Source organism: Pteropus medius, unplaced genomic scaffold (assembly GCF_902729225.1).
Source record: "Pteropus medius unplaced genomic scaffold, Ma_sr-lr_union100, whole genome shotgun sequence".
In the NCBI taxonomy this organism is placed as follows: domain Eukaryota; kingdom Metazoa; phylum Chordata; class Mammalia; order Chiroptera; family Pteropodidae; genus Pteropus; species Pteropus medius.
Genome location: NW_024344241.1, coordinates 822,005 through 833,969, shown reverse-complemented (window position 1 = coordinate 833,969; position 11,965 = coordinate 822,005). Strand labels below are relative to the sequence as shown.

The following is an 11,965-nucleotide window of genomic DNA, read 5'->3' as shown; positions in this document are numbered from 1 at the left end:
TCTATTGTATTTCAAATTTCTAAATTTAAGATAATATTTTGAAATATAGGAAATATAAGTTTAGCCATTCCTTGGCAATTCTTGATTGCTTAGACTATTATGGAAATCTTTAAGAAGTCATATTTCTAAAAAGTATTTTAGTGTATAAACAATAATACAACTTTAGAAAATCACCAGCTTGACACAATTATTTTTATTTGTCCATATTGCATTTTTGTTCTTATTCTTACTTCATTCAGAACTATAAATCTATAAGCTGATCTTTAACCTAAAAGTTTATCCTAATTTTTCTGTTTCTACTCATTATGGCAGGATCTGTTCTCCGAAAGCAGATACTGAGAGTTCGAATTGTTAGATGTTTATTAGGGATTAATATCTGAAAATTGAAGGGGAAGGAGGCAGGCGGCATTGCATACAGGAAAAACTTAATAGTGGAGACATAACATGTCTGTTAACTGGGCAGGAAGATTTGGAGTGAGTATTGACTGTCAGAGTGCCCGTGTTGGGCCAAAATGGCTTAGCCTTTCTACTTCCACTCTGCTTAGTCACAAGATTTGGGCTGCCTTGGGCAGGGCATGACCTTGGGCAAGGCAGCTCTTTGAAGCTGAAGCAGATCATGAAGGAGTCATAGACTAGAAGCTGCCTGCTGCCCACACTCCCTAAAGATGGGCAGTGTACCCACATTTTTACCACACTCATCCTCTTTTGATTGCTAGTGACAGAAACCAAAGTCAAACTGGCTAAAATTCTATAGTAACTCCAGGTATTGTTAGATCCAAGCACTCAGTTGACACTTATAGAAATCTATTTTTTCTTTTCATTTCTGTGTTGGCTTTGTTCTTGGAGAATTTGCCCTAATACTCACCAATGTAGCTACTAGCAGCCACAGCTGACAGGGAACACAACTATTCTAAGATTTCTGGCAAATTTCTTGGGAGTGACATTGATTCACTAAATGTCCATCCACCCCAGAAATTGAGAGACATGAACTGAAAGTTGTGAAGGCTAGTTCCTCACTGCAAAATTGAAATGCTGTTACCAAAAGAAGACAGAGGGGATTCTGAGCAGATGAAGACTATAGTATCTTACTTTCTTTGACACAGTCATTGGTCTAAGGGGTGATCACCTTAGCCAAACTAGGCTAATCAGCTCTTTCTTCCTGGAATTAGAAACTGAGTGGAGATATCAACACTCAAGATTGTTAGACATGAAGGTAGTCTCTGAAGAAAATTATATTTCTGTAATTGTTTTCAAATCAATTTTACTATCCTAGCTCCACTTTTTGAAAACCTTGGTTAATTTAAGTATTTCACCTAAAACAATGGAGATAATAATGGTATCTAAAGATTTTTTTAAATGCTTTTATAATTGAAAAATTAATATATATAAATCACTAGCATAAACCGTACATTTTGTAAGTTATCAGTAATATAAATTTTATTTTTGTCATTATTATTAGTATTAAAATTGGTAATAGTGGTTTTAGTAGTATTGTAGAACAACTTTAATCAAACAGCTACCGTATTCTAAGCAGCATGCTTGATTCTATGGAAGTTACCAACATAAATCAGACATAAATTCTATGCTTAAGATGATCCAGTCTGGTGTAAGGAATAATTAATGCATTTATTATAATGTATTAATTATATACACTATTTTATAGTTAATTTAAATAAATAAACTTTGAATATTCTAGTCCCCTTAGCTGTAACTTTGCATTGCATTGTTGTATGTTAATGAATTGGATGCCTATAAATATATGTATATCCACATATGCGTACATATATGGATATATAAATAATATATATTTTTTTATAACAGGCTAAGATAAAGAAAAAATATTTTAAGCAATATGAGTGGTTTCTAAAATCTGCATATATTTATTTAATATAAATTATATTGGATTTGCATACCAACTTTCACAACAGAAAAACTATACTGAAGCATAGTCATTACAATGAGAAGCTATACACCTTCAGCCATTTGTTAATATCAATTCCTGGTTAAATTCCTTTAAAGTGTTGTTCATAAAATTAAGCAGAAAAATATTGTTAATATTAAAATAAAATATCAATTTTTAATTTATTTGTGTTATACCCCTCTTTTTCTTTAAATGTATTAATTCATATTTCTTTATTTTAAATAGAGTGATTTACTGCAAAAATATGACCAGGTAGATGTTAATTGAAACTTCTTGGGTCAAGGATTATAATTTATTAATTTTTGTATATTTAACAGTGCATAGTTGATAGTCATCACATATTCATAAATAAGCGAATAAACAAAAAACAATATACCTTCCTTCTAAGAATATCAATGATGACTCTCAAGTTCATTAGAAATAGCAACTGTGGTCCCTGAACCAGTACCTATCTATAAACTTCTTACAAGTGATCTTCAATGAGGAAAAGAACTTATGCTAGAGTGTAAATCAACTATCTCATAGACGCACAGTTTCGTACTGCTAAATTTGTTTTAGACTATCTCATTGAGGAAAGCACTATAATGATTTACAATCTTAGCTGATTACAGATCCGTACCAAAGTGTTTATCTACCTGCTACTATGGACTAAGAAACTAACCTTGGTATTACAAAGCAAATCTTAACACACAATTTTATATCTTCAAACTTTTGAATAACTAGGTGAGTAGCTAGAGGTCATTAAGAAAAAAATATTTAACCATGAACTTTTTTTCTTATTGCCTTCATTTTCATAAGGTATATATATGTGTGTGTGTGTGCGTGTGTGTGTGTGTGTGTGTGTGTGTGTGTGTGTGTGTATGTTTAATTTATGAAGCTCTTTAATTATTATGTTACTCATTACTTTGTCTTACCCACTATCTGTACTCTATAGAACTCAGGAGTTCTTTGATCACAAAACCAACTTACTCCTTAGCAGTAGGACCATGGTGGGGGAAAAGAAACCAATACACCATAGGGCTCCTGAAACCAAATAGCTTCTAGGGCCTGCCACCCAGGAAGAAATATTCAATTCAACATACTTTATCCAAAAGGACATGAAAAAAGATTATTGAACAATGAAAAAAATTTACAATGACTACAGATATGAATGGTGTTGTGTAGTTGTGTGGAGCACAAATCTATACAGCCCTGAAATTCTAGGCCAGTGTCAATACCTAAGGAGTTCCAATCAAAAGTTGGGCCCAATAAAAAAAATATAGATGCTTAAAAATGTGAAGCATCAAGATAGGCAGCAATGCTGAAGAGCAAGGCCATAACCAATGGCACTAATGTAAATGGTGAGCTACAACTCTCAGAGGAAATTGGGATTTATAAAAGAGAAAATTTTTCAGGGCTTTAGCCAAATTGGCTGGAATTTCTGACAAAACTCATGTCTTTAAAGAACAAGTGGCCCAACTATAAGAATCAAGAAAATCTATAGCTTTATTTGGCCAGGTATCATTGCACATACACCATTTTATAGAAATCTTAACAGGGATTATATTCAAAATATATTTAATAAAAAGTATGGTACGGTTATCAACCAATCAGAATAAATACTGATTATAGCTAAAGAAACAGATCTTGAGAATCTTGCTATATGCCAAGAGCTGACTTCTTATTGTTGTTGGATCACAGGGAAGTCTTAAGGCACTGGTTCCCAAACATGGCTGCATTTTGGAATCAACTACGTTTTTTTTTTTTTGAATACTGATGGATACTGGGTCCCATTCTTAGAGATTCTGAGTAGTCTGGAGGGTGCCTAGATATAGGGACCTAAGTAATTAAAGTATGCAGCAAAATGTGAGAATCACTGATCTAGCATTCCAAAACAAAACCAAAAATCAAAGAGCAAACACTCACACGTGTGAAATATTTGTTATCAATAATTTAAAAATAGTTTACTTCAGTTTCAGTTATTCTTAATTTCTTTTTTTTTAATGCAATTCATTTTTTTTTTAACTGCCTACAGCACCTGGTATGATTCCTAGGAGGTCTCCCATCCAAGTACTAAAAAGGTCCGACCCTGCTTAGCTTCTGAGATCAGAAGAGATCCGGCAAGTACAGGGCGGCATAGCCATAGAGTTATTCTTAATTTCTAAGAAAAAAGATTATTACTGTGGTTTCATATTTATTTATTACTATTTTTACTCTTATTATCCTCTCATCACCATCTCAAAAATCTTCTTATCGACCTTTATCTTCCAAGTTTTAGTCAATATCAAATATTGGTCACCTGTCTTTGTTCTGTAATAGAGGTTAAATGCATTGCCTTACGGTTGAGAATGACTCTTTATTTCACAAAATATTGTGAAGAGTTTTAATTGCCATAGTGTATTATCACCATTTATAAAATTATTTTTCTTTCTTTCCTAAAGATTTCTGGTCAACAGGAAATCCTTTCAACCAAGTCTCTCCTGTCTTAGAAGATTATGCACAAAAATTACTTTTTGATAAGCTTTTATTGGCACCTCACATCAATATCTGTGACCTGCTCTATACCAGAGAAGATTTTGCTTAAGCTTTGTCTTGGCTAAATACAGAAATTAAAGGTATGGACCAATTTTTGAATAAGCGTAACAATTCTCTTTTTATGTGCATTATGGAACCATGCATTTGAAACATGTTGTCAAAGGCTTTTTTGTCTTCTGGTGTTATACGAAAACAAGGTCATCTCAAAGGAGTAGAGGAAACTGAAATGTGTTCCACCTTAATCAGATTCACAGTCATGTCCTAATGTAATTTGTCCTAATCCATTTCAGAAGAAGACAACCATTTATGATTCCCAGAGACCCGTGGGAATAAACGTGGCTATATGGAAATCCCCTGAGTGTTCTATCTACTACATTTACCAGTTCATAAAAAAGCTAATTACATTTTGGAAATGCAGCTTTATGAATTCAATGTATATTTTAATGCAAAAACAGACCTAGGCACTTCAGAGTCATATGGTCCTATTTGCTGGCTGTACACAGATTGTATTTTGGATTTAGTAATTTGTTTCAGAATGAGGAGTGTACATTTTACTGCATTATTCTGACCACATATGTGTCAATGTTTGAGAGAAAATTCTATTTTTAGAGGTTTTACTGAAAAAAAAAATAAGTAACACAACATAGTAATAAATTACCCTGTAGTAAAATACAAACTGATTGGTCCCAGATTTTTTTCCCTGATGCCTTGGAAGATAAAAACATTAAGTGGTTTGTTAAAAAAATTAAAATTTTGAAAAAGACCCACCAAATTTCTGTCTCTGTGAAACATTAAGCTATAGTAGAGAATACTGCCAAGGATAATGAGTCTACAAGTTTATTTTACAATAAAATCTTTTCCTTAGATTTTATATTTCATTACAAACCTGTTTTTACAAAAGCAATGTTTTCTATAAACAGAACTGGTAATAGATGACACAGTTCTAAAGCAAGCCAGAAATGTAAATAATCAAAGAATTTTTGTTTACTTTTCTGCAATAATCATAAAATCATACTGACCTAATATTTCATCATTTATTTATTTATTTTCATCTGATGTATTTTTTTAATCTCTGGTACATTTTGATGTTCATTTGTTACTAATTAACTCTACTGTGCTCTTCCCAGCCAAAAGTGCTATATCTTTTCATTTAGTCAGTGGTGCAGTTTCATAGGCCAAGCAGCACAAATTATGGATGTGGTAAGAATAGCATAGTTGTTCACTGTTTTGAGGGAGCGTGATCTTTGAGGAGTTCTGAAAATCAGATCTTCCTCCAAAATATGAAAAATCATGAATTAACTAATTGACAAAAATATAATTTCGATTGAACTAAAACAAAGTAACATCTAAATTTAAATAACTGTATCTCTGTGTATTTGTCAAAGCTTCTCTATGCCATGACTAAAGATGTATGTAGCTATTTAATTTCTTAATGTTTGGCCATACCTTTGGTCAATAGTAAGATTTAAATTTCAGACCCCTGACCTTCTAAACACTTGGTAAATGAGTGTTCTCCATCTCGTCTCCCCACCCCAACCCCATTTATGTCACCCAAAAAAACCTTAATCTTTCATCTAGTATTCTTCTCTCCACCTTCCTTTCTCATCTCAAGAGTCCCCAGTGACTTCTTGGGAGATAATTATGCCTGTAGCTTAGGGACCTAAAGTAATCACCAAGCTTGGCATGAAAGGATGCTGGAATGCAAACTGAAGTGCCAAGCAACAAAGATTCAGTACAGATATTAAGAAAAGAGAGTGCATTAGAGCAATTATTCAGTTGGCCCGATTTCTGCCAGCCTACAGGATACAGCAAAGAGGCCAAAGTATAAACACCACCTAGTATTACTCATAATGACTCACTGACATTTGTTGTTCAGGACCCAGTGGAAGTCTGCATAAAGATCGGTGCTGTGGTAACAAAATTTCCAGAAAAGAAAAACAAATCTTACAGACTCTTTGGCTCTTAAATAGTACATGATCAACTTCTCTCTGTGTCTCCCTTTTAAGTTTGTGGTTACTATAAGAAGCTTTGTTTAGAGAAGCTGAATCATAAAGTATCACATGTAAAGTCATGAAGTGGTGTTAGAATGAACAGTAAGCTCAGTTGATTAGAGTCTAATGCAGCTGAGAATGAAATTTAGAGTGTGATTACTGAATGAGATGCTGGCATTCACACTGTCACAGTCTATAACCCAAATCCCCACCAGCCACTTATTAATGTTTGCTTTTTATCACAGGGGCCAAATGAAATAGCGCAGAATCATCAACATAACTCGAGAAACAATTTTGAATGCTGTAATAAATGTAAAGCTATCACATCAGAAATGCAGCATGCATCATCAATAAGATGACAAAGTGGAAAAGATACAAACTAAATTATTTGGAAGAAAGTTTCAGATTTCACAGGACTGTCAGTCCCTCTTTGCTTGCAAAAGCCACAGATTATACTCCTGTAGTAAGTGTTATTTCACTCAAAATTGAAGTTTAGACAATGAATGATATATCCATCCTTGTTTTAGTCAATATGACATGACTCAAAACTAACATTTTGAGCTTCTTCAATTTCTCTCATAGTGCCACCTGCTCCACTTACAAGATCTGTCTAAGCTGTATTATTTAAACAAAAGAATGCAATACACAGCAATGATGCGCTTAACTGAATAAAAGATCATTAATAAGAAAAATCATGTAACTATTTTAATCCTGATTTTTAGTATGTTTCTAACTATTTTTTATAAGCTATACAAAATTCCTGTGGAAGGATTCTTAGAAGTGAAACTTATAGAAAAAATCTTAAACTATAAATGGGCCAAACTGTTCTACTTGCTCCAACCTTTAACATTCACACAGCTGAATGATGATAACCAAAATTATCAGATCAACTGCCCCCTGTCCCAGTTGGCAGCTTAAGGCACTGAATAATGGAATCCATTGAATGCTAAATACATCAATTATCTATTTAATTTAGGATATTCATGGCCTGTGATAATTATTCTGAATACTGGCAACTTCAGTTCAAGAACAAAGTTGTAGTATTAGCTAAGCTTATGAGTTAAAAGACAGTTCTTTCTGATTTTCTTTTCAATAATACTGGTTTTGTGTCTGCCAGACATAAGCATGCATTTACTCTAGATAGTTTCTTTGGACAAAGAATTTAAAGCTAGGTCATTCATGGTTACCAAATGTGACCATAATATACCATCTTCTCACTTATACCAATTGTGAAACAATCTACATTAATTGTTTAATTAGATAAAATATTCATCTTAAGTGAAGTTAGGAACACATTTTGGGGGAAGCATTGAGGAAATGGAAACTGAAGTCCTAAATAATTATTGTAATCAACACTGATACTCATAACAGCAGCTAATAAATATTTGAAGCAACATATAAATAGATTTTCTTTATTTTCTACCTAACAATTCAGATTGGGGTCTACATGCCTAAATTACAAGACAGTGATAACTGTTTTGAAACTAGTTTCCTAGGTAGGTTTAATTAATCACTCCTTAAGCACTAAATGCATTTGTACTTTGTCTTCTCTATATTAAGGTTATTTATTACTAAATAACATTAGTATGATTGGGTCCATAACTACCCATTTTAATTGCATGTGTTTCTTGCAATATGCAATAATGTTGGTAACCTGTTACCACTTTTTTTTTCTTTCATTTAAGACATAAAACTGGAGAAAAACTGAAGTACCTTGCTTTGATTTGATTTAGTGCTTTAGATCCTAACCCATAAGAGAAGTGACTAAACTTAAATTTTATTTCAATTATTTTGATTTTGAAACTTAAAAGAAGCTGTCACAATGATTTCAAAATTGTTTTCTCCAAAACAAATGTAATCTTTGATTCAACTGGGCCAATTAGAAGCATTGTAATATAAGTACAGGACCGGAAAATTAGGTCAGCTGAATTGTCCAATGGTGACAATAAAATGCTGTGCATGAATATTTTCACATACTTACTGTAATAATTCGCTACATAAATGAGCCCCATGACATGAACCTCAGAAATGCCTAAGTACTAATTTATTTTACTTGCTGCATATGGCTATGAACTAAGGCAGCTTTACCATATACTTTCAAGGAAGAGGAAAGACTATTTCTGAAACTCTTTTGATACCAATTTGGCCAATGAAGTCAATTGGTCACTCAATTCAGCAGGAATCATTACTCAAGTTAAGAAATAAACTAATTGATGATGCCAAGTAAAATAATTGAACTTATGGTCCCACGGACATTGAATTCAAAGCTAAATGAATGTGAACATTCCTCAAATCACTTTATAACTTGCTTATATATCCAAATACATACATCAATTTTGATCATTCAAGCCTGAAACTTAAGTGTTTTTTTTTGTTTGTTTTTTAAAATTTTTAATGTCACCACATATTTGACCCCTTTTACCCCATCTACCTCCCTCCTCTCCCTTCCACGCTAACTTCCAGTAATCACTAGACTATAGTCCATGTCCATGAGTCTCTGTTTATCATGTTTGTTTGTTGCTTTTAGGTTTATAAGCCACATATAAGTGATATCATGTGTTTTTCAACTTTTTCTGACGGGCTTATTTCACTTAGCATGATTATCTCAAAGTCCATCTATGTTGTCGCAAATGGCAGTATTTCATCTCTTCTTAAGGCTGAGTAATATTCCATTGTATATACGTACCATAGCCTCTTTAGCCAATCATCTATCGTAGGACACTTCAGTTGCTTCCATGTCCTGGCCACCATGAATAATGCTGCAATGAACATCAGTGTGCGAATATCTTTTCGAATATGTTTTCAAATCTTTGGAGTAAATCTCCAGTAGAGGGATTGTTGGATCATATGGTAGATCAATTCTTAGTTTTCTGAGGAACCTCCATACTGTTTTCCATAGTGGCTGTACCAATTTGTCCCACCAGCAGTGTATAAGGGTTCTTTTTTTCTCTGCATCCTCTCCAACATTTGTTATTACTTGTCCTGTTGATAACAGCTATTCTAACAGGTGTGAGGTGGTATCTCATTGTTGTTTTGATTTGCACTTCTCTAATAGCTAGAGATGATGAGCATCTTTTCATATGTTTGTCAGTCATTTGTATGTTCTCTAAGGAGAAGTGTCTGTTCAGGTCCTCTGTCCATTTTTTTTATTTGATTATTTGTTTTTTGTTCTTGTTGCTATTGAGTTGTATGAGCTCTTTGTATATTTTGGATATTAGGTCCTTATCAGAGGCATTGCTTGCAAACATATTTTCTCATTCGAATGGTTGTCTCTTTATCTTGTTAATAGTTTCTTTTGCTATGCAGAAGCATGTTAGTTTGATGTGGTACCATTCATTTATTTTTGCTTTAACTCCCCTTGACTTAGTGGTCAAATCTATAAAATCCTCTTTAAGTCCAAGGTCCATGAGTTTAGTTTCTATGTTTTCTTCTATGCATTTTATTGTTTCAGGTCATATATTCAGGTCCTTAATCCATTTAATTTTGGTGTGTGGTGATAGACAACAGTCTAGTTTCATTTTTTTGCAGGTGGCTTTCCAGTTTTCCCAGAACCATTTATTGAAGAGGCTTTTCTTTCTCCACTGTATGTTTCTGGCTTTTTTGTCAAAAATTCTTTGCCATACAAATATGGGTTTACTTCTGGACTCTAGATTCTGTTCCACTGGTCTGTGTGTCTGTTTTGCTGTCAATACCATGCCATTTTGATTACTGTCACTTTGTAGAATAATTTGAAGTTGGGTAGAGTGATGCTTTCAGCCTCGTTCTTTTTTTTCTCAGGATGGATTTGGCAATTCATGGTCTTTTGTGCTTCTATACAAATCTGATGATTTTTTTGTTCTATTTCTTTAAAAAATGTCAATGGGATTTTGATGGGAATTGTGTTAAATTGTATAATGCTTTAGATAATAAGGTTATTTTAACTATGTTGAATCTTCCAATCTAAGAACACAGAATATCTTTCCATTTCTTTATATCTTCTTTTTATTTTAATAAGGTCTTATAGTTTTCATTATATAGGTCCTTCACATGTTTCATTAGATTTACTCCTAGGTATGTTATTCTTTTTGTTGCAATTGCAAAAGGAATTATTTTTCCACTTCTTTTTCTGATACTTCATTATTAGAGTATAGGAACACTATGGATTTTTGAACGTTGAGTTGTGTCCAGAAACTTTACTGTATTTGCATAGTGTTTCTAGTAGCGTTCTTGTGGAGTCTTTAGGGTTTTCTATATAGAGAATCATATCATCCGCAGATAGTGACAGTCTGACTTCTTTGTTTCCTATTTCATTACCTTTTATATCTTTCTCTTGCCTGATGGCATTCGCCAGGACCTCCAATGTTATATTGAATAACAGTAGAGATAGTGGATAGCTTTGCCTTGTTCCTGATGTTAGAGAGAAGTTTTTTAGTTTTTCACCATTAAGTATAATGTTGGCTGAGGGTTTGTCACATATGGCCTTTATTATGTTAAGGTATTTTTTTTTCTATACAGATTTTATTAAGTGTTTTGATCATAAATGGCTGCTGTATTTTGTCGAAGGCTTTTTCTGTGTCTATTGATATGATCATATGATTCTTATATTTTAATTTGTTTATGTGGTGTATCACATTAATCGATTTGCATATGTTGAACCATCCCTGTGGCCCTGGGATGAAGCCTACTTGATCAAGGAGTATAATCTTTTTAATATGTCGCTAGTGTCTTATTTGGAATATTTGCATTGGTGTTCATGAGAGATATTGGTCTCTAGTTTTCTTTTTCTTTGTTATTTTGAGTTAGTTTTTTAATGCTAATGTTCTTTTCCTTGTATGAGTAATCATAATATTCTCTATTTGTATTATGTAGGCCCATATATGCTTTTGATAATAGAACACTGTAACTATTATTTCCCTTATTTTATCATTAATGTATTATTTATTTGTTTATTCATCAAATGTTTATCAAGCATCTACTATATACTATCTTCATTCTAATAACTGAAGCTAAATGATGGGCAGGATAAACAAAGATCCAAAGATCCTGCACACTGAATTTTTAGTCAGGCCAGGAACACAGGCAGTTAAGCAAATAGTAACAATAACTTTAAGAGGATTTTAATAGTGTCTGTAGCCACGCCACTCTGAACAAGCCTGATCATGTCTGATCTTAGAAGCTAAGCAGGGTTGGGCCTGGTTAGTACTTGGTTGGGAGACCACCTAGGAAGACCAGGTGCTGTAGGCATAAAAAATAAAAGATAAGGAATTGTTAGCTGACAAAGTCTTTGCAATATATGAGATCAACCAAGGGTTGCCTCACTTAAATAGACAGATAGATGATAGATAGATAGATAGATAGATAGATAGATAGATAGATAGATAGATAGATAGATAGATAGATGATAGATAGATAAAAGGATTTTAATAATGGACATCAAGATTCCATTATTAATAATGGACACTGGGTGCACAAAAGAACATCTCACCTAGTTTGGAGTGAGCAGGTTGCTAAGAGGAGGCTTTCTGGAGGAAATGGAATTAAAGAGAAACTTGAAGAAGCT

At 33.2% G+C, this 11,965-nt stretch overlaps 2 pseudogenes; one reads left to right on the top strand and one right to left on the bottom strand.

The window, feature by feature from the left end:
• Positions 1-3,926: 3,926 nt before the first annotated feature.
• On the bottom strand, positions 3,927-4,048 carry LOC120607792 (uncharacterized; annotated as a pseudogene).
• A 7,482-nt stretch (positions 4,049-11,530) lies between these two features.
• LOC120607761 (uncharacterized) lies at positions 11,531-11,649 on the top strand (annotated as a pseudogene).
• The last annotated feature ends 316 nt before the right edge of the window (positions 11,650-11,965 follow it).